Genomic DNA, 27,756 nt, shown 5'->3' with positions numbered 1-27,756 from the left:
ATTATAGGAATTATTTACAAAATCTTTCAAAACACAGAAGTAGAAGGATACTTCCTAATTTGTTTTATGAGGCCAGCATTACCCTAATATCAAGTCTTGCCAGAGATATTACAAGAAAACTACAGATCAATATCACTCATAAACATAGATGCAAACATCCTCAACAAAAATTAGCAAATCAAATCCAACAATGTATAAAAGAATTGTATACCATAACTAAGTGGGATTTATCCCAGGTATGCAAGGTTGGATTAACATTTGAAAATAAATCAGTGTAATCCATTATATCAATGGGCTAAGAAAGAAAAATTACAGGCCGGGCAGCACTTTGGGAGGCCGAGGTGGGCGGATCACAAGGTCAGGAGCTCGAGACCATGGTGAAACCCTGTCTCTACTAAAAACACAAAAAATTAGCCGGGCGTGGTGGCGGGAGCCTGTAGTCCCAGCTACTCGGACAGGCTGAGGCAGAAGAATGGCATGAACCCAGGAGGCGGAGCTTGCAGTGAGCCAAGATCGCACCACTGCACTCCAGCCTGGGTGACGGAGCAAAACTCCGTCTCAAAAAAAAAAAAAAAAAAAAGAAAAATTACACAAACATATCAACAGATACAGAAAAAGTATTTGACAAAATCCAACACTATTCTTGATAAAAACACCCTCAACAAAGTAGGAAAAGTTTATCAATTTGATAAAGAATGTCTACAAAAAACCTACAGCTAACGTCATACTAAATGGTGAGAAATTATAAGCTTTCCTACTAAGATCAAGATCAAGAACAAACTTTCCTACTAAGATCAAAACCACTCCTTTTCAACATATTATTGGAAATCCTAGCTAATGCAATAAGACAAAAAAGGAAATAAAAGGCATACTAATTGAAAGAGAAGAAAGAATACTGTATTTTTTTCTTTTGTAGAAGACATGATTTTCTATAGAAAATCCAAAAGAACTGACAAAAAAATTCCTGGGACTAATAAGTGATTACAGCAAGGTTGCAAGATACAAGGTTAATATACAAAAATTATTCACTTTCCTATATACCACCAATGAACAAGTGGAATTTGCAATTAAAAGCAAAATGTCATTTATATAAGCACCCCCAGAATGAAATGCTTAGCTATAAATCTAACAAAATATGTCATCAAGATCTACATGAGAAAAACTATGAAACTCTAATAAAAAAAATCAAAGAATAACTAAATAAATGAGTTATTTCATATTCATGGATAGGAAGACAATATTGTCAAGATATCAGTTCTTTCCAACTTGATCTACAGATTCAATGCAATCCCAATATAAACCCCAGTAAATTTTTCTATGGATGTTGATAAACTGATTCTAAAGTTTATATGAAGAGGCAATATACCCAGAATAGCCAACACAATATCAAAGAAGAACAAAGTCAGACTTTGTTCACTATCAGACTTCAAAACTTACTATAAAGCTATAGTAATCAAGGCAGTGGTATTGGTGAATGACTAGGCAAATAGATAAAAGCAACAAAACAGAAAGCATGGAAACAGACCCACATAAATATAGTCAGAAAAATATATTAAAAAAAGATAGACTTCTGACAAGCAAAGGCAAAACAATGGAACAAAGATGTTCTTTTCGACAAATGTGCTGGAACAACTGTACAACCACATGAATGAAAGAAAAGAATCTAGATACAAACTTACAGCTTTCAAAAACATAAACTACAAGTGGATCACAGAAATAAATGTAAAACACAAAACTATAAAGATCATAGAAGATAACAAGAGAAAATCTAGATAACCTTGGAATTAGCAATGACTTCTTTTTAGATATGACTCCAAAGGCACAATCCATGAAAGGAAATACTTGTAAGCTGGACTTCATTAAAATTAAAAATTTCTGCTCTGCAAAAGACACTCAAAAGAATACAAAGATAAGCCACAGACTGGGAGAAAACATTTGCAAAAGACACATCTAATAAGGGACTATTATCCAAACTATACAAAGAACTCTTAAAGTGCACAATAAAAAACCAAACAATCCAATTAAAAAATGGAGCAAAGATCTTAACAGATACCTCACCGAAGATGATATCATGGCATCAAATTAGCATATTAAAAAGATGATCCACATCATATATCCTCAGGGAAATGCAAATTAAAACAATAATGAGATACCACTATACATCTATTAGAATGGCCAAAATCCAGGACACTGCTAAACAACAAATGCTGGTGAGAATGTGGAACAACAGGATCTCTCACTTATTGTTGGTGAAAATGCAAAACGGTATAGTCACTTTGGAAGACAAATAGTTCGGTGGTTTCTTACAAAACTAAACATACTCTCACCATATGATCCAGCAACTATACTCCCTGATATTTTCCCAAAGGAATTGAAAACTTACATTCACACAAAAATCTGCACATGAATGTTTATAGCAACTACAGTCATAATTGCTAAAACTTGGAAGCAATCAAGACGTCCTTCAGTAGGTGAATGGATAAATGAATGTGGTAAATCCAGACAATGAAATATTATTCAGCACATTAAGAAGAAATGAGCCATTAAGCCATGAAAAATTATGGAGGAAACTTGAATGCATATTACTAAGCAAAAGAAGCCAGTCTAATAAAGGTTACATACTACATGATACCAACTACATGACATCCTGGAAAAGGCACAATGAGGGGGACAATAAAAAGATCAGTGGCTGCCAGGGGTTGGGGGAAGGAGGGAATGAAGAGGTGGAGTACAGAGGACTTTAGGGCATCAAAAATACTATGTATGATACTATAATGATGGATACCTGTCATTAGATATTTGTCCAAATCCATAGAATATACAACACCAAGAGTGAGCCCTCATGCAAATTACCAATTTTGGGTAATAATGATATGTCAGTGTAGGTTTATCACATGTAACATTCCACTCTGGGGGCAATATGAATAATGAGGGAGGCTATGCATGCAGAGGGGGCAAGAAGTACCTATGATATCTCTGTATATTCCTCTTAATTTTGCGGTAAAATTAAAATTGCTGTAAAAATATGAAGTCCTTCTTAAAAAAAGATACCTAGCAAATCCAAAAATGGAAAAGAGTACCCTACTAAATTACTCATGTTTCAAGAAGAAATTAAAATGGAAATTAGAAAATATTTTGAGTTGAATGCTGAAAAGAAAAACATATCAAGATCTGTGGGGTAAGGCTAAAAATGTGTCTCAAGGAAAATGCATTGCTTTAAATGCACACATTAAAAAATAAAGACTGAAGAAGAATAATTATGGATCTAGGTATGCATCTCAAGAAGTTAAAGAATAGCAAACTACTATTGCTGCTGCTGCTACTGCTAACAGAAAAAAAATCAGAGAAATAGAATATAAATGTAGGCCAGGTGCAGTGGTCAAGCCTGTAATCCCAGCACTTTGGGAGGCCGAGGTGGACAGATCACGAGATCAGGAGATCGAGACCATCCTGGCTAACACGATGAAACCCCGTCTCTACTAAAAATACAAAAAAAATTAGCCGGGCATGGTGGCAGGTGCCTGTAGTCCCAGCTACTTGGGAGGCTGAGGCAGGAGAATGGCGTGAACCCAGGAAGTGGAGCTTGCAGTGAGCAGAGATCGCGCCACTGCACTCCAGCCTGGCCGACAGAGTGAGACTTCATCTCAAAAAAAAAAAAAAAAAAAAAAAAAAAAATATATATATATATATATATATATATATATAAATGCAAAGTGGAATCAACAAAGGCAAAGAAATGCTTCTTTGAAAAGACTTGTAAAAATGATAAACCTCCATCAATAATGTGAAGAAAAAAGAAAGAAGGCACAAATAACCAATAGTAGGAATGAAAAAGAGCATATAACTGCAGATTCTACAGATATTAAAAATATAATGAGAGAATATTATGAATGACTTCATGCCAACAGATTTGGAAATTTAGATGAAACAGACAAATTCCTAGAAAACACAATTTACCAAAACTGATATAAGAATAAACAGAAGATCTGACTATTCACTTATGTATTAAAGAAATTAAGTCCATAATTAATAAACTACCCATAAAGAAATTTGCTGGTCCATATAATTTCACTGGTGAATCTTTATAGCACTGAAGAAAGAAGTAAAGCCAATCTTACATAAATTCTTCCTCAGAAATAAAATTAAGGAATACTTCCAATTTATTTTTATTAGACTTGTATAACTTTGATTCTAAAACCTGAAAAGGCTATTTTATGCAAGGAAATCCAATAGAAAATTTGGCAAAGGACATGAAATGGTACTTCAAAATAAGGTATCAAAATGGCCAATTAACATATGAAAGGTTGCTCAACATCATTAGTATTAGGGAAATAGAAAATAAACTTACAATGAGAGACCATACACATTTACTAAGATGGCTAAAAATAAAATACCAATATAATACCATGTGTTTTGGGGATGTGGAAGAACTTGAGTTATCTTTGCTCTTGGTATAAATGATTACAATCACTTTGAAAAACTGTTATTAGCTACAAACATAGATTCCATGACATACATAGACTCTATGACCCGCAACTGCAATCCTAGGTATACATCCAACAGAAATGAGTACACTAAAAGATATATACAAGACTGTTCACAGCAGCGCTATTTGTAAAAATTAAAAAAAGACAAAACAACAAAGAAACTCAATCTGTAAACAACCCAAATGTCCATCAACAATCAAATAGAGATCAACATAACTAAGTATGTCATAGTCATATAATATAATACTTTACAGCAATGAGAAAGAATAAACTGCTTCATACAACAGTTTGGATAACTCTCATCAATATAATGTTTAATGAAAGAAGCTAGACATAAAAGAGTAGATACTATATAATCCCACTAGATACTATAAAATCCCACTCACATAAAGCACAAAACTGGCCAACTAATCAATCTGATAGAAATATATATAAAAACTCTTTCCGTGCCACCAAAATGGTACACATGAATGTCCTGGATGATGCTCCTAAGAGCATCAACAATGCTGAAGAGAGGCAAATGCCACGTTCTTATTAGGCTGTGCTCCAAAGTCATCGTCCAGTTTTTAACTGTGTTGCTGAAGCATGGTTACACTGGTGAATTTAAAATCATTGAAAATCACAGAGCTGGGAAAATTACTGTGAACCTCACAAGCCGGCTAAATAAGTGCGGAGTTATCAGCCCCAGATTTGCTGTGCAACTCAAAGATCTAGAAAAATGGCAGAATAATAATCCCGCCAGCTTAGTTTCATTGTATTGACAACCTCAGCTGTTATCACGGACCATGAAGAAGCAAGATGAAAACACACAGGAGGGGAAATCCTGGGATTCTTTTTCTGGAGATGCAACACATATTTACAAATAAAATGGCTCATGGGCCAAAAAAAAGAAATATACATATTAATTACTTCTGGGTGTGAGGCATTGGAACTGGAAGCAGGAACAAGGGGCCTTTGAGGGATGTCGATAATATTCTGTATTTTCATCAGAGTTTCATGAGTATATTCACTTTGTGAAAATGCATGAAGCCATATAATTATGATTTATAGATCTTTCTGTTCTATAATAAAATGTTTACTTGAAAATGTCAATAAATAGAATATTTACTTTCCCTCTTTAAATATGTACTGCTTGAGATCCTCTAAGTGAATACAGAGTAAGTCATGAGTAGCAGCCAGTGGATCAGAAAGCTGTACTCATGATCCAGTCACTTGGTTGGTATTCCACTCAGCTGAAAACAGCTGGGTGCTGTGAGTGCGTGTGTGTGTGTGTGTGCATTTTGTAACTATTATAAAATTTGAAAATGTTCTCATTTTTACTCATTGTGATGGTTAATTTTGTGTATCAACTTTACTGAGCCACAGAATGCCCAGATATTTTGTCAAACATTATTCTGGGTGTCTCTGTGAGGGTATTTCTAGATGAGATTCACACCTGAATTGGTAGACTGAGTAAAGAAGACTGCTAGCCAGGTACGGTGGCTCATGCCTGTAGTACCTGTAGTCCCTGAGGCTGAGCGGGGAGGGCCCAGAAGATCGAGGCTGCAGTGAGCTATGATCATACCATTGCACTTCAGCCTGGGTGACAAAGTGAGACCTCATCTCTAAAGAAAAGGTAGATTGTGCTCTCTAATGTGGATGGGCCTCACCTAATCAGTTGAAGGCCTGAAAAAACCAAAAAGGTTGACTTCTCTGTGAGAAATCCCTCCTGCTTGACTACCTCTGAGCTGAGACATCAGTTTTTATGTGCCTTTGGACTCAAACCAAACCATTCACTTTTCCTGGGTCTCAAGCCTGCTGGCATCTGGACTAGAACAACACCATTGGCTCTCCTGGTTCTCGGGTCTTTGAACTTGAACTGTAATTACATCAGTGGCTGTGCTGGGTCTCCAGCCTGCCAACTGCATATCTTGGAATTTGTCAGCCTCCATTATCATGTGAGCCAATTCCTTATGAATCTGTATGTGTGTGTGTATACAAATTTATATAGATATATATTACACATTTTTTACAGACTCTTGGTCTGTTCCTCCAGAGAACCATGACTAATATACTCACATATTGCCTATATTTTGTCCATAATAGATGATGTTAAAGGCAGAAAACATAAAGAACAGTAAAACATAAAAATAAACGAAGACAATAAGAATAATCACAATTTTTCAAATAAATCTCAAAGATGATCTTCAACAAAATTTGTAATTACACTTACTGGTCAGAATACTTATAATATACATAAAAATATGCTTAGTCTTTTAAAAACTGATACTTAACATAAAATGTTTGTATTCATATGACTTTTTATTTACTAGGATTTAACATTATTCCTATTGAGACTATTATTTTTAGAGAAACACTTCTACTTACTAGCATGAAATACTTTTATTTTATTTAGAAACCAAACTTGAAAACTATAAAAAAAGTTTTTAATATTCACAATTAAAAACTTCAGACAACAGGTCATGTAAGTTGATTGATTTGGATCTGTATTTGGATGTATATTTGATTTCCAAACAATTCAATAAAACATTACAGTTAGAATATCCAAAAATTATGTTTTCTCTTATATAATTAGTTTAAAAATCTATTTTATATGGGAAAGATGAAATGTATTTAATTGAAATGTATGAATATTATATTGAAATCAAATATGTAATCTTTAATAATATGCGAAATCTGAATTTTTCTTTAGTTTGCTTCTTTATCATATATCATTAAAGAATGACATTATCTTTTAAGTTCCAGAGAGGGCTAATAATGAGATTACAATTACTGTAAATTCCATAGCTCATGAACGTTTGAAAATGTTAATTTAGTGTAATTTCCATCCCCAGCTTTTATAGACAAAGAAACTGAGGCTAGAGCACTTGGACAATTTGACCAAGGATATATTTTTAGTTTGTGGCAGAGTCGGGGTAAACGTGCAAGTTTCTTGATTGTTGATCCAGTGTTCTCTGCAGCAGCACAAGTTATCTGTCTCTTCTGCACGATGAGTCATTTTCTTAGCTCCACAACAGATTTTTCACATGCACAAAAGAACCTGGTCAACTATAGCTATTAAAAGGTTGCCATATCTGACTGAGAAATTCACAAATATAAGGGATTTTTACATTCTCCTCCACCTTCAATAAATTTGGCTTTCATCAGTTAATGTCTGAAAACATCTATGGATAAATTTCAGTAGAAAAACAATACATCAGGAATCTCAGTGGCTGAGAAGGGAGAGCTTTTCCAGCTTTCATAAACAAAACTTCAGTGACAGCCCCTTTTAGGTTTTGGATGTAATTTTCTTAACTGATGTTTTCACTGTGGTGTGCCTTGGTTGTTTTCCATTCATTAGCTAATTTTGAGGGAAACTATATTTATGTTGATGCCACATTAGTGTGAAAAACTGATCAAATAAAGTAGAACTCTGCAGTCTCTCACTGAGAAAAGCTGGAATCAAGTCACAATTCACATGTGAATGAGGTAAAGACAAGGTACATCTACAAGAATACTACTGTCCTGCTTCTGGTTTAAATGATTAGTAGCTAATGACACAGGCTCAAGGAACTTCCCACTGAAATATTCGTAAAAATTTAAAGAAAAAGTTAAAACGCATAACAGTGCAAAACTCTGAAATGGATGGTTAATCTATTGCCAGGATTGAAAAGGATTTTCACACTAACAAGAATGGAACAGATTTGAGAATCACAATCAAAGGTTAATACAGAACAGACTAACCAGTTTTCTCCATTCTTACCCCTGGCTCAGTAACCAGGCTCTGTAATAGTGTTTTCTAACCTTGGGCAATTTTCTGAAAACACAGATTCCTTGGCTCAATTTCTAGAGATGCTTCCATAGGTATCTGATGGTGGTCATAGTGGTGGCAGGAGGATTCAGAAGTAAGTGTGTGTGTGTGTGTGTGTGTGTGTGTGTGTGTACCTTATAAACCCCATTAAGTGAATCTGAAGATCTACCAGGTTTGATAAGTACTGGTCTATATCAACCCATAAAATTGAGTAGCTGTCCCTCTGTTGCATAGTTCCTGCTTTTTTAAAATATAATTTTCTGTTCTGAAATAGGCTCACAAGTAGTTGCAGAAGTAGCACACACTGTCTGTATATCCTTCAGGGAGGCTCCCCTGATGATAATACCTCATATAATCACAGGACATTGCAAAAAACCAATTAACTGATGGTTGGTACAGTGCTAGGAATTCAGATACAGACCTTGTTTGATTTCACCAGTTTTTACATGCACCCTTTGTGTGTGTGTGTGTGTGTGTGTGTGTGTGTGTTGAATATGATTCTATAAAAGTTTATCACATGTGTTGATCCATGTAACCGTCACAACAATCAGAATATGCAGAACTGTTTCATCACCATAAAGAAACTCCTTTGTTTTACTTACTACTAGTCACAGCTTCTTCCTTCTGCAACCCTAACCTCTGGCAACCACTGATGTGTTCTCCATCATTACAGTTTTGTCACTTAGAGAATGTTATATAAATGGAATCATATAATATAAAACCCTTTGAAATTCACTTTTTTTCCCCACTCAGCACAATGCTTTTGAGAGCCATCCAAGTTTTTATCAATAGCTTAATATTTTTTATTGCTGAGTAGTATTCTATTGTATAGATGGGCCATGGTTTGCTTATCCTTTCATGCACTGAAGTACGTTTGGATTGTTTCCAGTATTTGGCCATTATGAACAAAGCTGTTTTGAACATTCGTGGACAAGTTTTAGTGCAAACATGTTTTCATTTCTCTAGGAAAAATGCCAGAAGTGGAATTGCTGATTTGCATGGTTTGTAAACATATTTAATTTTATAAGAAACTGCCAATCTATTTTCCAGAGTGGTAGTACTGTTTTATGTTCCCACCAGCATTGTATAAATGAGAGACTTGCTTGCTCTGCATCCTCACCAGCAGTTGGCTTATTAATTGCTGTTCATTGAGGCACACAGAGCTGGATATCCTAAACGAGTCCTAGGGACTCATTTCAGTCCCTACCTAGTGCTTATGTTTTTATAATATAGTAGAAGAATATACTATAGAATATAGTAGGAGAATGGAGACACAATATGGGCACAGATTGGAGGACCCAAGGAAGAAGACATGTTGGGGATAACAGCTTTTCCATTTATCCTACTGGTTAATATCAGAGAAAGGGACAATGAGGGTAGGCTTATGATAAACAGTAAACCATTAATGTTTCATTAGATGAATAATTGTTAAAAATGAGATAATTCCTAAGTAGATAGGAATTGCATATATCAATGTGCTCTTCAGCTATGGATCTGAGATGGGCCATCCACACTCAAAAATAGGGCTAATAGGTATCTGGTTTTTAAAAGTGAAAGTCTGGTTTTGGAGCTTTTGGCCTAGAAATAAACACATGCTATGGTGTGACTTATGGGCCAACATCAGAGGTTTGTAATAAGTAATACAGTCCTAACTCCTTACTTGGATATAAGAGCATTAACTTTCTTTTCTGATATTTCTGGGGACATTATATGGCAAACAAACCCAAGTAAACAAGACCGTAGTGAATCATACATCTGTTGAAATACACAATGCATTTGAATATTTCCTTTTATGATGAGTAATCAGGAAAAAAATGCTATGGAAAAAGGCTCTAGGATTACAGTAAGAGACCATCAATTTCCAGAGGAAAAGAATATTTCTGGAAAGACTTAAGACAGAAACCAGAGGAAATTAAAAAGTAAAAACTGCATTGCATTTTCAATAGGATGTAAGGAAGAAGTCCACAATAGAAGTAGTCATGATAAGGGAGACAGTGGAACCAGTGGAAAGAAAAAAACAGTAGTAGAATTTCAATAAACATTAAAGTTAGTAATAATCACAACTTCAGTAACTTGAACAACAGATATAAAGTCCAAGTCTAAATGGCTTTCATAAGAATTCAGAGAGGTAGTCTGGGGTGGAGCCAAGATGGCCAAATAGGAACAGCTCCGGTCCACAGCTCCCAGCGTGAGCCACACAGAAGACGGGTGATTTCTGCATTTCCATTTGAGGTACCGGGTTCATCTCACTAGGGAGTGCCAAACAGTGGGTGCAGGAGAGTCGGTGCAGCGCACTGTGCGTGAGCCGAAGCAGGGCGAGGCATTGCCTCACTCGGGAAACACAAGAGGTCAGGGAGTTCCCTTTCCTAGTCAAAGAAAGGGGTAACAGACGGCACCTGGAAAATCGGGTCAGTCCCACCCTAATACTGTGCTTTACCAATGGGCTTGGAAAACGGCACACCAGGAGATTCTGTCCTGCACCTGGCTCGGAGGGTCCTATGCCCATGGAGTCTCGCTGATTGCTAGCACAGCAGTCTGAGATCAAACTGCAAGGCGGCAGCGAGGCTGGGGGAGGGGTGCCCCCCATTGCCCAGGCTTGCTTAGGTAAACAAAGCAGCCAGGAAGCTCGAAAGGGGTGGAGCCCACCACAGCTCAAGGAGGCCTGCCTGCCTCTGTAGGCTCCACCTCTGGGGGCAGGGCACAGACACATAAAAAGTCAGCAGGAACCTCTGCAGACTTAAATGTCCCTGTCTGACAGCTTTGAAGAGAGTAGTGGTTCTCCAAGCACACAGCTGGAGATCTGAGAATGGGCAGACTGCCTCCTAAAGTGGGTCCCTGACCCTCGAGCAGCCTAACTGGGAGGCACCCCCCAGTAGGGACAGACTGACACCTCACTCGGCCAGGTACTCATCTGAGACAAAACTTTCAGAGGAACTATCAGACAGCTGAATTCGTGGTCTCACGAAAATCCGCTGTTCTGCAGCCACCGCTGCTGACACCCAGCCAAACAGGGTCTGGAGTGGACCTCTAGCAAACTCCAACAGACCTGCAGCTGACGGTCCTGTCTGGTAGAAGGAAAACTAACAAACAGAAAGGACATCCACACCAAAAACCCATCTGTACAACACCATCATCAAAGACCAAAAGTAGATAAAACCACAAAGATGGGCAAAAAACAGAGCAGAAAAGCTGGAAACTCTAAAAAGCAGAGCACCTCTCCTCCTCCAAAGGAACACAGTTCCTCACCAGCAACGGAACAAAGCTGGACGGAGAATGACTTTGACGAGTTGAGAGAAGAGGGTTTCAGACGAACAAACTACTCCGAGCTACGGGAGGAAATTCAAAACAATGGCAAAGAAGTTAAAACCTTTGAAAAAAAATTAGACAAATGGATAATTAGAATAACCAATGCAGAGAAGGGCTTAAAGGAGCTGATGGAGCTGAAAGCCAAGTTTCGAGAACTATGCAAAGATTGCAGAAGCCTCAGTAGCCGATGCGATCAACTGGAAGAAAGGGTATCAGTGATGGAAGATGAAATGAATGAAATGAAGCGAGAAGGGAAGTTTAGAGAAAAAAGAATAAAAAGAAACGAACACCTCCAAGAAATATGGGACTATTGAAAAGATCAAACCTATGTCTGATTGGTGTACCTGAAAGTGACGGGGAGAATGGAACCAAGTTGGAAAACACTCTGCAAGATATTATCCAGGAGAACTTCCCCAATCTAGCAAGGCAGGCCAACATTCAGATTCAGGAAATACAGAGAACGCCACAAACATACTCCTTGAGAAGAGCAACTCCAAGACACATAATTGTCAGATTCACCAAAGTTGAAATGAAGGAAAAAACGTTATGGGCGGCCAGAGAGAATGGACGGGTTACCCACAAAGGGAAGCCCATCAGACTAACAGCTGATCTCTCGGCAGAAACTCTACAAGCAAGAAGAGAGTGAGGGCCGATATTCAACATTCGTAAAGAAAAGAATTTTCAACCCAGAATTTCCTATCCCGCCAAACTAAGCTTCAAAAGTGAAGGAAAAATAAAATACTTTACAAACAAGCAAATGCTGAGTGATTTTGTAACCACCAGGCCTGCCCTAAAAGAGCTCCTGAAGGAAGCACTAAACATGGAAAGGAACAACCGGTACCAGCCACTGCAAAAACATGAAAAATTGTAAAGACTATCGAGGCTAGGAAGAAACTGCATCAACTAACGAGCAAAATAACCAACTAATATCATAATGACAGGATCAAATTCACACATAACAATATTAACTTTAAATGTAAATGGGCTAAATGCTCCAATTAAAAGACACAGACTGGCAAATTGGATAAGGAGTCAAGACCCATCAGTGTGCTGTATTCAGGAAACCCATCTCATGTGCAGAGACACACATAGACTCAAAATAAAGAGATGGAGGAAGATCTATCAAGCAAATGGAAAACAAAAAAAGGCAGGGGTTGCAATCCTAGTCTCTGATAAAATAGACTTTAAACCAACAAAGATCAAAAGAGACAAAGAAGGCCATTACATAATGGTAAAGGGTTCAATTCAACAAGAAGAGCTAACTATCCTAAATATATATGCACCCAACACAGGAGCACCCAGATTCATAAAGCAAGTCCTGAGTGACCTACAAAGAGACTTAAACTCCCACACAATAATAATGGGAGATTTTAACACCCCACTGTCAATATTAGACAGATCAACGAGACAGAAAGTTAACAAGGATATCCAGGAATTGAACTCAGCTCTGCACAAAGCGGACCTAATAGACATCTACAGAACTCTCCACCCCAAACCAACAGAATATACATTTTTTTCAGCACCACACCACACCTATTCCAAAATTGACCACATAGTTGGAAGTAAAGTTCTCCTCAGCAAATGTAAAAGAACAGAAATTATAACAAACTGTCTCTCAGACCACAGTGCAATCAAACTAGAACTCAGGATTAAGAAACTCACTCAAAACTGCTCAACTACATGGAAACTGAACAACCTGCTCCTGAATGAATACTGTGTACATAATGAAATGAAGGCAGAAATAAAGATGTTCTTTGAAACCAATGAGAACAAAGACACAACATACCAGAATCTCTGGGACACATTCAAAGCAGTGTGTAGAGGGAAATTTATAGCACTAAATGCCCACAAGAGAAGGCAGGAAAGATCCAAAATTGACACCCTAACATCACAATTAAAAGAACTAGAAAAGCAAGAGCAAATACATTCAAAAGCTAGCAGAAGGCTAGAAATAACTAAAATCAGAGCAGAACTGAAGGAAATAGAGACACAAAAAACCCTTCAAAAAATTAATGAATCCAGGAGGTGGTTTTTTGAAATGATCAACAAAATTGATAGACCACTAGCAAGACTAATAAAGAAGAAAAGAGAGAAGAATCAAATAGATGCAATAAAAAATGAAAAAGGGGATATCACCACCAATCCTGCAGAAATACAATCTACCATCAGAGAATACTACAAACACCTCTATGCAAATAAACTGGAAAATCTAGAAGAAATGGATAAATTCCTCAACAAATACACCCTCCCAAGACTAAACCAGGAAGAAGTTGAATCTCTGAATAGACCAATAACAGGCTCTGAAATTGTGGCAATAATCAATAGCTTACCAACCAAAAAGAGTCCAGGACCTGATGGATTCACAGCCAAATTGTACCAGAGGTACAAGGAGGAACTGATACCATTCCTTCTGAAACTATTCCAATCGACAGAAAAAGAGGGAATCTTCGCTAACATATTTTATGAGGCCAGCATCGTCCTGATACCAAAGCCTGGCAGAGACACAACCAAAAAAGAGAATTTCAGACCAATATCCTTGATGAACATTGATGCAAAAATCCTCAATAAAATACTGGCAAACTGAATCCAGCAGCACATCAAAAAGCTTATACACCATGATCAAGTGGGCATCATCCTGGGATGCAAGGCTGGTTCAACATACGCAAATCAATAAATGTAATCCAGCATATAAACCGAAGCAAAGACAAAAACCACATGATTATCTCAATAGATACAGAAAAGGCCTTTGACAAAATTCAACAACCCTTCATGCTAAAAACTCTCAATAAATTATGTATTGATGGGACGTATTTCAAAATAATAAGAGCCATCTATGACAAACCCACAGCCAATATCATACTGAGTGGGCAAAAACTGGAAGCATTCCCTTTGAAAACTGGCACAAGACAGGGATGCCCTCTCTCACCACTCCTTTTCAACATAGTGCTGGAAGTTCTGGCCAGGTCAATCAGGCAGGAGAAGGAAATAAAGAGTATTCAATTAGGAAAACAGGAAGTCAAATTGTCCCTGTTTGCAGATGACATGATTGTATATCTAGAAAACCCCATTGTCTCAGCCCAAAATCTCCTTAAGCTGATTAGCAACTTCAGCAAAGTCTCAGGATACAAAATCAATGTACAAAAATCACAAGCATTCTTGTACACCAATCACAGACAAACAGAGAGCCAAATCATGAGTGAACTCCCATTCACAATTGCTTCAAAGAGAATAAAATACCTAGGAATCCAACTTACAAGGGATGTGAAGGATCTCTTCAAGGAGAACTACAAACCACTGCTCAATGAAATAAAAGAGGATACAAACAAATGGAAGAACATTTCATGCTCATGGGTTGGAAGAATCAATATCGTGAAAATGGCCATACTGCCCAAGGTAATTTATAGATTCAATGCCATCCCCATCAAGCTACCAATGACTTTCTTCACAGAATTGGAAAAAACTACTTTAAAGTTCATATGGAACCAAAAAAGAGCCCGCATCGCCAAGTCAATCCTAAGCCAAAAAGAACAAAGCTGGAGGCATCATGCTACCTGACTTCAAACTATACTACAAGGCTACAGTAACTAAAACAGCACGGTACTGGTACCACAAGAGAGACATAGATCAATGGAACAGAACAGAGCCCTCAGAAATAATGCAGCATATCTACAACTATGTGATCTTTGACAAACCTGACAAAAACAAGAAATGGGGAAAGGATTCCCGTTTAATAAATGGTGCTGGGAAAACTGGCTAGCCATATGTAGAAAGCTGAAATTGGATTCCTCCTTTACACCTTATACAAAAATTAATTCAAGATGGATTAAAGACTTACATGTTAGACCTAAAACCATAAAAACCCTAGAAGAAAACCTAGGCAATACCATTCAGGACATAGGCATAGGCAAGGACTTCATGTCTAAAATACCAAAAGCAATGGCAACAAAACCCAAAATTGACAAATGGGATCTAATGAAACTAAAGAGCTTCTGCACAGCAAAAGAAACTACCATCAGAGTGAACAGGCAACCTACAGAATGGGAGAAAATTTTTGCAATCTACTCATCTGACAAAGGGCTAATATCCAGAATCTACAATGAACTCAAACAAATTTACAAGAAAAAAACAAACAACCCCATCAAAAAGTGGGCAGAGGACATAAACAGACACTTCTCAAAAGAAGACATTTATGCAGCCAAAAAACACATGCAAAAATGCTGATCATCACTGGCCATCAGAGAAATGCAAATCAAAACCACAATGAGATACCATCTCACACCAGTTAGAATGGCCATCATTAAAAAGTCAGGAAACAACAGGTGCTGGAGAGGATGTGGAGAAATAGGAACACTTTGACACTGTTGGTGGGACTGTAAACTAGTTCAACCATTGTGGAAGTCAGTGTGGCGATTCCTCAGGGATCTAGAACTAGAAATACCATTTGACCCAGCCATCCCATTACTGGGTATATACCCAAAGGACTATAAATCATGCTGCTATAAAGACACATGCACACATATGTTTACTGCGGCACTATTCACAATAGCAAAGAGTTGGAACCAACCCAAATGTCCAACAACGATAGACTGGATTAAGAAAATGTGGCACATATACACCATGGAATACTATGCAGCCATAAAAAATGATGAGTTCATGTCCTTTGTAGGGACATGGATGAAACTGGAAATCATCATTCTCAGTAAACTATCACAAGGACAAAAAAACAAACACCGCATGTTCTCACTCATAGGTGGGAATTGAACAATGAGAACTCATGGACACAGGAAGGGGAACATCACACTCCAGGGACTGTTGTGGCATTGGGGGAGGGAGAAGGGACAGCATTAGGAGATATACCTAATGCTAAACAACGAGTTAATGGGTGCAGCAAACCAACATGGCACATGGATACATATGTAACAAACCTGCACATTGTGCACATGTACCCTAAAACCTAAAGTATAATAAAAAAAAAAAAAGAGTTCAGAGATAAAAAACACAAAGATAAACAGAAAGGAAAGACGGTTTGTATGGGGAGGCCTAAGAATTTAATGAACAATTATGTATTATTTACTCTCCAAAGTTAATATTTATTATAATCATTCTACTCTCCTGTCCTCAGATTGATTTTTTACAACAGAAGCACACCACCAAGAATCTAATACAATTGATAAGCTCTAAAATTTTGACCAAGGAAGCTCTAATTTCAAGGCATTCAGAATCAGGAAATGCCCAGCTAATTTTTGTTTTCCTTTTTGTAGAGATGGGGTCTCATTATGGTTTGCCCAGGCTGCGTTTTATTTTTCTTTTAACATTTCAGAGTTACTTTTTGATATTAAAGTCTTTGCTTTTTTATTTTAAGCCAGTCTGAGCCTTTTAGTAGGGACACAATCTATTTACATTTATTATCATAATGAAGATTCTTGGTCTTGTTTTCTATGGTTTTACACTTTGTTGTTTCCTTTGCTTTCTTTCATTTGCTACATAGATATTTTCTTTGATTTTGTCTTTGCTAATAATAGAATATATATAAATAATGTCAATTCAATTTTTTAAATATGAGCAATTAGTTTCAAGAATAAAAGACAATCTGTTCCACACTTCTCATTTCCCAATCTGATTGAGATAATTAGGGATTTAGACCTTGTTCCTTATTTTCAAGTATTTAAAAATATTTACATAAAGTATCTTAAATGTTTTTAAACATTAAAAATATGTCTCTCAAAAATTACTCTGGCTGGGTGGGGTGGCTCACGCCTGTAATCCTAGCACTTTGGGAGGCTGAGGCCGGTGGGTCACATGGTCAGGAGATCGAGACCATCCTGGCCAACATGGTGAATCCCCGTCTCTACTAAAAATATAAAAATTAGCTGGGCATGGTGGTGTGCGCCTGTAATCCCAGCTACTTGGGAGGCTGAGGCAGGAGAGTTTGTTGAACCTGGGAGGTGGAGGTTTCAGTGAGCCGACATCGCGGCACTGCACTCCAGCCCGGTGATAGAGCAAGACTCCATCTCCAAAAAAAAAAAAAAAAAAATTACTCAGACCCCAAGATGTTTTAAAAAATTTTAATGCTATCTACCAATACTTCTATACAACTACATCCTTTTCTTTTAAACTATATACATCTATTTCTAATGCCTAAAAACATGAACAAGTTGATTATGGAGACTTTTCTCCTTTAAAAGTTTTATAAGTGTTTTCACTTTCTTGCATGTAATGTTGTAGAGCAGGGAGTGGTAAACTTTTCCTGTAAAGGGCCAGAGAGTGACTGTTTTAGGCTTTGCATGCCACACTTTCTTTTTCTGTTGCAAGTACAGAACAGGTAAGTTAAAATTGTCCCTTTATATGAGTAGATGCTGAGCTGTTGTCTATGGTCAAGGAACACCACATTAGTGTTTACTAAGACAGTAAGAAGTGGAAAAAGGCTTAAAGAACTACTTCCTGAATATCAGGAACTTCATGCTGTATGATTGAAGGTTTGCAAGCAGAGAAAAGGTGACTCTGCTGAGTTCTTGAAGCATCTGTCTACCTAAAGGCTGACCATTAGACTATATCACATTTTAAACTCCTTTCTAATATATTTATTTTATAACAGATTAGATTACTGTACATAAAATTAAGAAGAGAAAAACAGACTTAAAATATGTATTTTTTTCAGAATGTAGAAAAAGTGATCATACAAAAGAGGAAGTTAAACATTTTGTAAGGAGCGTTTCCTATAAGTACTATTTCATAATTTCTCTGTAAAATAAATACAAGGACATCCCCTTAAAGATGAAGAATTCAAGGACTAGAGTGGCTATGGATTTGTCCAAGGATACCCAGCGAGTGTTATAAAAGAATGCTGAACATGTATATCTCAATTTTGAATAATATTAAATAATAATATATTAAAATAAATTTGTTCCTGAATACATTAGCATATAATCCTGAAGTGCTGAATATAGGATAATATTTCTTCATTCTGGCAGTTTATAATATAAAACAGTAAGTTTCTAATGTGATATAGTATGACCTCGCTGAAATAGTACCTTGATATGTTTGGGGGAGAAGAAACATGGGTCTTTCAGACTCTTCCAGAGAAAAAGCCTTCGAGTTGCCAAAAACCAGACAGTCAAATTTCCTTGGCTTTCTAATGACAATGCCACTGTCCTCTTCATAGCACACATAAACAGAGAAGAAGGGACGTTCTAAAGAACTCCATAAATATTTAGATAAAGATAATTCATTATTTATTGAGAGCCTCTTATATGTATAGCATACATTTAGATGGAGAGTAGAGCAGATAGATGAGGATGTCATAATTCTATGATTATTTTTCTTTCTATTTTGCCTGCTCCTAAAAAGTGTTCCAGGTGTTTCACAATAAAAGGGATGTATACATAATACACTGAAAATGGAAATAGAGAAGACATGATCATAACTAATTCTCTAGGTATTTAAGGAAGATGACTGTCAAGGAGGAGAGAAGAGTAAAACACATCTCAAGAGACTAAAAATAACTAGGTGTAATAGGATGAAATTAAGCAAAGAAAAATGCAAGATAAACAGAATGGTTTTCTGTTTTATTCCTCAGTTTCTAATCCTGAACGAAATTCCCCAAGGAAGATTAGTTACAGTCATGTGAAAAGAAGACTATTCTTTTGGTGCTATTCTGCAGAGGCTAAACCTGCAGAAGGAAGGAGGACAAGGAACATAATTTTCTAAATGAGATTTTCCACCTTTAATTTATTCTCTATAATTTGCTATATTTTGAAAAAGTAAGTAATACGTGAACATATTCTTAAAGGTTAAAAGAATGCAATCAAATAGAAGTGGAAATTCTCCCTTTCTTCCCTCCTGAAACCCTATTCCTTCAAGATGAAAAGATAATTTAGCTGTTAACAAATATAGATATATAGGTAAATATAAATTTTTAGGCAAAGGTGGGATTTTACATTTTAAATTTCATATGTCTTGGAAATCTTTGTTACTTTTATTTGAGGTCCAGGGGTACATGTGAAGGTTTATTATATAGGTAAACTTGTGTCACAGGAGTTTGCAGTATGGATTATTTTGTCACTCAGGTACTAAGCCTAAAACTCAATAGTTGTTTTTTTTCCTGTTCCTCTCCCTCCTCATTTTCCTGTTCCTCTCCCTCCTCACACCTTCCACCCTCAAGTAGGCCCCAGTGTCTGTTCTTCCCCTCTTTGTGTCTGTGTGTTCCCATCATTTAGCTCCCACTTATATATGAGAACATGTGGTACGTGGTTTTCTGTTCCTGTGTTCTCCTTCAGTTCTGCTCTGATCTTAGTTATTTCTTGCCTTCTGCTAGCTTTTGAATGTGTTTGCTCTTTCTTCTCTAGTTCTTTTAATTGTGATGTTAGTTGTCAATTTTAGATCTTTCCTGCTTTCTCTTGTGGGCATTTAGTGCTATAAATTTCCCTCTACACACTGCTTTAGCTGTGTCCCAGAGATAATGGTACATTGTGTCTTTAAATGAACTTATTTATTTCTGCCTTAATTTTGTTATTTACCCAGTAGTCATTCAGGAACAGGTTGTTTAGTTTCCATGTAGTTGTGCAGTTTTGAGTGACTGTTTTAATCCTGAGTTCTAATTTGATTGCACTGTGGTCTGAGAGACTGTTTATGATTTCCATTCTTTTGCATTTGCTGAGGAGTGTTTATCTCCAATTATGTGGTCAACTTAAGAATAAGTGCAATGTGGTGCTGAGAAGAATGTATATTCTGTTGATTTGGGGTGGAGAGTTCTGTAGATGTCTACTAGGTCTGCTTGGTCCAGTGCTGAGTTCAAGTCCTGAATATCCTTGTTAATTTTCTGTCTCGTTGATCTGTCTAATATTGACAGTGGGGTGTTAAAGTCTCCCACTATTATTGTGTGGGAGTCTAAGTCTCTTTGTAGGTATCTAAGAACTTGCTTTATGAATCTGGGTGCTCCTATAGCGGGTGCATATATATTTAGGATAGTTAGCTCTTCTTGTTGCATTGATCCTTTACCATTATGTAATGCCCTTCTTTGTCTCTTTTGATCTTTGTTGGTTTAAAGTCTGTTTTATCACAGACTAGGATTGCAACCCCTGCTTTTTTTAACTTTCCATTTGCTTGGTAAATATTTCTCCAACCCTTTATTGTGAGCTTATGTGTGTCTCTGCACATGAGATGGATCTCCTGAATACAGCACACTGATGGGTCTTGACTCTTTATCCAATTTGCTAGTCTGTGTCTTTTAACCGGGGCATTTAGCCCATTTACATTTAAGGTTAATATTGTTATGTGTGAATTTGATCCTGTCATTATGATGTTGGCTGGTTATTTTGCCTGTTAGGTGATGCAGTTTCTTCATAGTGTCGATGGTCTTTACAATTTGGTATGTTTTTGCAGTGGCTGGTACTGGTTGTTCCTTTCCATGTTTAGTGCTTCCTTCAAGAGCTCTTGTAAGGCAGGCCTGGTGGTGTCAAAATCTCTCAGCATTTGCTTGTCTGTGAAGGATTTTATTTCTCCTTCACTTATGAAGCTTAGTTTGGCTGGATATGAAATTCCGGGTTGAAAATTCTTTTCTTTAAGAATGTTGAATATTGGCCCCTACTCTCTTCTGCAGGGTTTCTGCAGACAGATCCGCTGTTAGTCTGTTGGGATTCCCTTTGTGGGTAACCTGCTTGTTCTCTCTGGCTGTCCTTAACATTTTTTCCTTCATTTCAACCTTGGTGAATCTGACGATTACGTGTCTTGGGGTTGCTCTTCTCCAGGAGTATCTTTGTGGTGTTCTCTGTATTTCCTGAATTTGAATGTTGGCCTGCCTTGCTAGGTTGGGGAAGTTCTCCTGGATAATATCCTGAAGAGTGTTTTCCAGCTTGGTTCCATTCTCCCTGTCACTTTCAGGTACATCAATCAAACGTAGATTTGGTCTTTTCACATAGTCCAATATTTATTGGAGGATTTGTTCATTTCTTTTCACTCTTTTTTCTCTAATCTTCTCTTCTCACTTTATTTCATTGAGTTGATCTTCAATCTCTGATATCCTTTCTTCTGCTTGATCAATTCAGCTATTGATACATGTGTATGCTTCACAAAATTCTCGTGCTGTGTTTTTCAGCTCCATCAGGTCATTTATGTTCTTCTCTAAACTGGTTATTCTAGGTAGCAATTCATCTAACTTTTTTTAAGGTTTTTAGCTTCCTTGCATTGGGTTAGAACATGCTCCTTTAGCTCAGAGGAGTTTGTTATTACCCACCCTCTGAAGTCTACTTCTGTCAATTTGTCAAACTCATTCTCCATCTAGTTTTGTTCCCTTGTTGGCAATCCTTTGTGGCGATCCAGTTGTGATCCTTTGGAGGAGAAGAGGTGTTCTGGTTTTTGGAATATTCAGCCTTTTTGCGCTGGTTTCTCCCTGTCTTTGTGGGATTATCTGAGTTTGGTCTTTGATGTCGATGACCTTCGGATGAGGTCTCTCAGTGGACGTCCTTTTTGTTGATGTTGATACTATTCCTTTCTGTTTTGTTAGTTTTCCTTCTAACAGTCAGGCCTCTCTGCTGCAGGTCTGCTGGAGGTCCACTCCAGACCCTGTTTGCCTGGGTATCACCAATGGAGGCTGCAAAATAGCAAAGATTGCTGCCTGTTCCTTCCTCTGGAAGCTTCGTCCCAGAGGGGCACCTGCCAGATGCCAGCCAGAGCTCTCCTGTATGAGGTGTCTGTTGGCCCGTAGTGGGAGGTGTCTCCCAGTCAGGATACATGGGGGTCAGGGACCCACTTGATGAGGCAGTCTGTCCCTTAGCAGAGCTCAAATGCTGTGCTTGGAGATCTGCTGCTCTCTTCAGAGCTGTCAGGCAGCGATGTTTAAATCTGCTGAAGCTGCGCCCACAGGTGCCCCTTCTCCCAGGTGCTCTGTCCCAGGGAGATGGGGGTTTCATCTATAAGTCTGTGACTGGGGCTGCTTCTTTTTTTTCAGAGATGCCCTGCCCAGAGAGGTGGAATCTAGAGAGACAGTCTGGCTGCAGTGGCCTTGCTGAACTGTGGTGGGTTCCGCCAGTTCGAACTTCCTGGCGGCTTTGTTTACACTGTGAGGGTAAAACCGCCTACTCAATCCTCAGCAATGGCAGACGCCCTTCCCCGCACCAAACCTGAGTGTCCCAGGTCGACCTCAGACTGCTGTGCTAGCAGCAAGAATTTCAGCCAGTGGATCTTGGCTTGATGGGCTCCATGGGCGTGGGACCCACCAAGCCAGACCACGCGGCTCCCTGGCTTCAGCCTCCTTTTCAGGGGAGTGAATGGTTCTGTCTCGCTAGCGTTCCAGGTGCCACTGGGGTATGAAAAAAAACTTCTGCAGCTAGCTCGATGTCTGCCCAAATGGTTGCCCAGTTTTGTGCTTGAAACCCAGGGCCCTGGTGGCAGAGGCACCAGAGGGAATCTCCTGGTCTGCCAGTTGTGAAGACCATGGGAAAAGTGCAGTATCTGGCCGGAGTGTGAGTGCACCAATTCCTCCAGGCACAGTCTCTCATGGCTTCCCTTGGCTGGGGGAGGGAAATCCCCCGACCCCTTGCACTTCCTGGGTGAGGCGATGCCCCACCCTGCTTCAAATTGCCCTCCGTGGGCTGCACCCCCTGTCCAACCAGTCCCAATGAGATGAACTGGGTACCTCAGTTGGAAATGCAGAAATCACCTGCCTTCTGCATCAATCTTGCTGGGAGCTGCAGACTGGAGCTGTTCCTATTCGGCCATCTTGCCACCTCAGCTCTTACTATTTTGAGGTATGTTCCTTCAATACCTAGTTATTGAGAGTTTTTAACATGAAGGAGTGTTTAATTTTATCAAAAGCCTTTACTGCATCTATTGACATAATCATGTGATTTTTGCCTTTAGTTCTGTTCATGTGATGAATCACATTTACTGATTCGCGTATGTTGAACCAACCTTCTATCCCAGGGATAAAGCCTACTTGATCATGGTGGATTAGCTTTCTGATTGTGCTGCTGAATTTGGTTTGCAAGTATTTTGCTGAGGATTTTTGTGTCAATGTTCGTCAAGGATGTTGGCCTGAAGTTTTCTTTTTGTGTGTTTATGTCTTTGCCAGGTTTTGGTATCAGGATGATGCTGGCCTCATAGGAGTTGGGGAGGAGTCCCTCCTTCTCAGTTTTCTGAATAGTTTCAGTAGGAATGTTACCAGTTCTTCTTTGTTTATCTGGTAGGATTTGGCTGTGAATCCATCTAGTCCTGGGCTTTTTATGGTTGGCAGGCTATTTATTACTGATTCAATTCAGGGCTTGTTACTGGTCTGTTCAGGGAACCAATTTCTTCCTGGTTCAGGTATGGGAGGGTGTATGTGTCCAAGAATTTATCCATCTCTTCTAGGTATTCTAGTTTGTGCACAAACAGGTGTTCGTAGTGGTCTCTGATCGTTATTTGTATTTTTGTGGGGTCAGTGGTAATTTTGTTGTTTCCTATTGTGTTTATTTGTATTTTGTCTGTTTTTTATTAGTCTAGCTAGCAGCGTGTCTTACTAATTTTTTCGAAAAACAAACTCCTAGATTTGTTGATCCTGTGAATGTTTTTTTGTGTCTTGATTTCCTTCAGTTCAGCTCTGATTTTGGGTATTTCTTGTCTTCTGCCAGCTTTGGGGTTGGTTTGCTCTTGATTCTTTAGTTCTTTTAGTTGTGATGTTAGGTTGTTAGTTGAGATCTTTCCAACTTTTTGGTGTGGGCATTTAGTGCTATAAATTTCCCTCTTTTCATTGCCTTAGTTGTGTCCCAGGGATTCTGGCATGTTGTATCTTTCTTCTCATTAGCTTCAAATAAATTCTTAATTTCTGCCTTAATTTCATTATTTACCCAAAAGTCATTCAGGAGCAGGTTGTTTAATTTCCATGTAATTACATGCTTTTGAGTGATTATTTTAATCTTGATTTCTATTTTTATTGCACTATGGTCCAAGAGTGTGTTTGGTATGATTTTGATTCTTTTGCATTTGGTGAAGATTGTTTTATGTTAGATTGTGTGGTCAATTTTAGAGCATGTGCCATGTGGCAATGAGAAGAATGCATATTATGTTGTTTTCGGGGGGAGAATTTTGTAGAAGTCTATCAGATCCATTTGGTCTAATGCTGAGTTCAGGTCCTGAATATCTTTGTTAATTTTCTGCTGCAGTGATCTGTTACTTACTGTCAGTGGAGTGTTGTTATTGCACAGGAGTCTAGGTCTCTTTGTAGATCTCTAAGAAATTACTTTAAGAATCTAGGTGCTCCTGTGTTGGGTGCATATATACTTAGGATAATTAGGTCTTCTTGTTGAATTGAACCCTTTACCATTGTGTAATGTCCTTCTTTGTCTTTCTTGATCTTTGTTGGTTTAAAGTCTGTTTTCTCTAAAATTAGGATTGCAGTGCCTGTTTTTTCTGATTTGCATTTGCTTGGTAGATCTGCCTCCATCCTTTTATTTTGAGCCTGTGGGTAACACTGTGTGTGAGATGGGTCTTATGTAGACAGCACACCACTGAGTCTTCTTTTTTTTTTTTCAGCTTGCCACTCTGTGCCTTTAAAATGGGGCATTTAGCCCATTTACATTTTTTATATGTGTGGATTTGATCTTGTCATTGTGTTGTTAGCTGGTTGTTATGCCAGCTTATTTGTGTGATTGCTTTATAGTGTCACTAGTCTGTGTACTTAAGTCTGCTTTTGTAGTGGTTGGTAACAGTCTTTCCTTTCCATATTTAGTGCTTGTTTCAAGATCTCTTATAAAGTGGGTCTGGTGATAACAGGCTCCCTCAGCATTTGCTTATTTGAAAAGAATCTTATTTCTCCTTTACTAAGGAAGCTTGGTTTGGCTGGATATGAAATTCTTGGTTGAAGTTTTTTTCTTTAAGAATGTTGAATATAGGCCTCCAATCTCTTCTGGTGTATAAGGTTTCTGCTGAGAGATTTGCTGTTAGCCTGATGGGGTTCCCTTTGTAGATGACCTGCCCTTTCTCTCTAACATTATTTCTTCCGTTTCAACTTTGGAAAATCTGTTGATTATGTGTTTTGGGGATCAACTTCTTGTGTAGAATCTTTCAGGGGTTCTCTGTGTTTCCTAAACTTGACTGTTGGCCTCCATAGCGAGGTCTGGGGAGTTTTCAAGGATGATATCCTAAAATATATTTTCCAAGTTATTTCGTTTCTTCCCATCCCATTCAGGGATGCCAATAATTTGTAGATTTGGCCTCTTTACATAATTCCATATTTCATGGAGGTTTTGTTCATTCCTTTTTATTATTTTCTTTTTATTTTTTCCTGCCTTATTTCACAGAGCCAGTCTTCAAGTTCCAAGATTCTTTCCTCAGCTTGGTTTTTCATCTCTATCAGATCAGTTATATTATTTTTTATATAGGCTATTTTGTTTTTCTGCTTCTGTATCATTTTATTATTATTCTTAGTTTCCTTGGATTGGGTTTTGCCATTCTCCTGAATCTTGGTCATCTGTGTTCCTATCCATATTCTGAATTCTATTTCTGTCATTTTAGCCAACTCAACCTGATTAAGAACCCTTGTTGGAGAAGTAGTGTGATCATTTGAAGGACATAAGACATTCTGGTCATTTGTGTTGCTGGAGTTCTTGAATTGGTTCTTTTTCACCTCTGTGTGTGGGTGTTCCTTTAACTGCTGAGCTGCCTCTGATTGAAGTGGTCAGGCAGGGGCAGGATGGTTGTGCAGAAGTCCCACGTTGGACATCCCTGCTCAGTGAGGAGAAGTGAGGACCAGGACCTATGTGGAAAACATTCTGGCCACTCTTCCATGAGGTGAGTGTTCTGTGCTAGGGATTCAGACTAGCCCCTGATCCTGCCAACTCTGCAAAGCTGCTTCCCTGGGTGGGGGAGGCTTCTCTGTCCCTGTGTCACTCCCAGGTGGGCATTTATCCTGCCTTGCTTTTCTCCATTCTCCAATCTTGGAAATCATTTCATGTCAGTACATATGACTGCCTCAACCTTTTTAAGGAATGTGTGGTATTCCACAGTATGATTGGTCCATAATTTAGCCATTCTTCTATTAATGGATATTTAAATTTATTCTAATTCTCTCTCTTATACACAATACTATAATGAACATTTTATACTTATATTCTTGTACATATGTGAGTATTTCCTTAATAGAATATTACTGAACAGAAGAGAATACTGGAGGTCAAATAGAAGATATCATTTAAAATATTGATAATTACTCAAACTGTCCTCAAACATGCCACACCAGTTTATACTCTAATTTATAGCTTCACATATTTTTAACTCTTTTGTTCCTTTGCCCAACACTAGATATTATGGATTAAATTTTTTTTACCAATCTAATAGTGAAAAATGAGACCTAATTATTATTTTAATTTCCATAATTAGAAAAGGTATGTATGTTTTCATTTTAGGGGGATACTTTAAAGTCATTCTAAATGAAACAGACTTTGGAGCAGAAGGAGTAAACTTTCCATAGCAGAAAGTCAACTCAAAGATCAACCTCTAGTAAAAAATACACTTCATGGTATGAAAAGGTTAGTCAACTGTGCATTCAGCAGAGCCCTGTTTTTGGTTATATCAGTTCTGTTGTCAATCTCCTTTACAAAAAGGCAAAACTGCTATTTAGGAACCTGACAGCTTTGAAGCTGCAAGGGCCCCTAGACAATAAGCAGCAAATTCAGTAAGACTGGGGCTAGGTTATTTTGGGCAAGTATCAGGCAGTTGAGATTGAGAAAAAGGTTTCCTGAGAAAGTGGGAGTCCAGAAGCTCCTGGTACAAGTATTGGGAGCAGACATATCATACATCTAAAGTGAGTATATATCTAAAAGACCGAGAAGTTCCTGAGAGGTACACTAAATCAGAATAACTGCAAGTCACATTTATTAAATATTCACCATATGACAGGTGGTATGCTAAGCACTTTCCATGGATTAACTTATTTAATCACCACAAGTGCATGAGGTAGCTATTATTATCTATATTTTGTTGGTGAAGAAACTGAGGCACAGAAAGGTTATGAATTTGTCCAAGGTCCTACTGCTAAGTTCATGTAGTTAAATGCCAGGTTAGCCTTGGCTCTGAGGCTAGTGGGGAAACTTACGTATTTCATGGAAATGTTTAGACAATTAAGTTGAAGAAATACGGGTGTGTGTATATGTATACGTATATTTTTTTGGTCCTCACCAAATCATATTCTTATCCAGTTGT

The 27,756-nt window shown here is 37.9% G+C and overlaps 1 protein-coding gene and 1 pseudogene across 7 annotated transcripts in view; one reads left to right on the top strand and one right to left on the bottom strand.

The window, feature by feature from the left end:
• EXOC6B (exocyst complex component 6B) overlaps positions 1-27,756 on the bottom strand; it is a 676,922-nt gene that overhangs the window by 108,923 nt on the left and 540,243 nt on the right. The gene's annotated exons all lie outside the window — the stretch shown is intronic.
• LOC129462806 (small ribosomal subunit protein uS8-like) lies at positions 4,924-5,618 on the top strand (annotated as a pseudogene).

This window comes from Symphalangus syndactylus, chromosome 14, assembly GCF_028878055.3.
Source record: "Symphalangus syndactylus isolate Jambi chromosome 14, NHGRI_mSymSyn1-v2.1_pri, whole genome shotgun sequence".
Taxonomy (NCBI): Eukaryota; Metazoa; Chordata; class Mammalia; order Primates; family Hylobatidae; genus Symphalangus; species Symphalangus syndactylus.
This window is presented reverse-complemented; position numbering and strand designations above follow the sequence as displayed.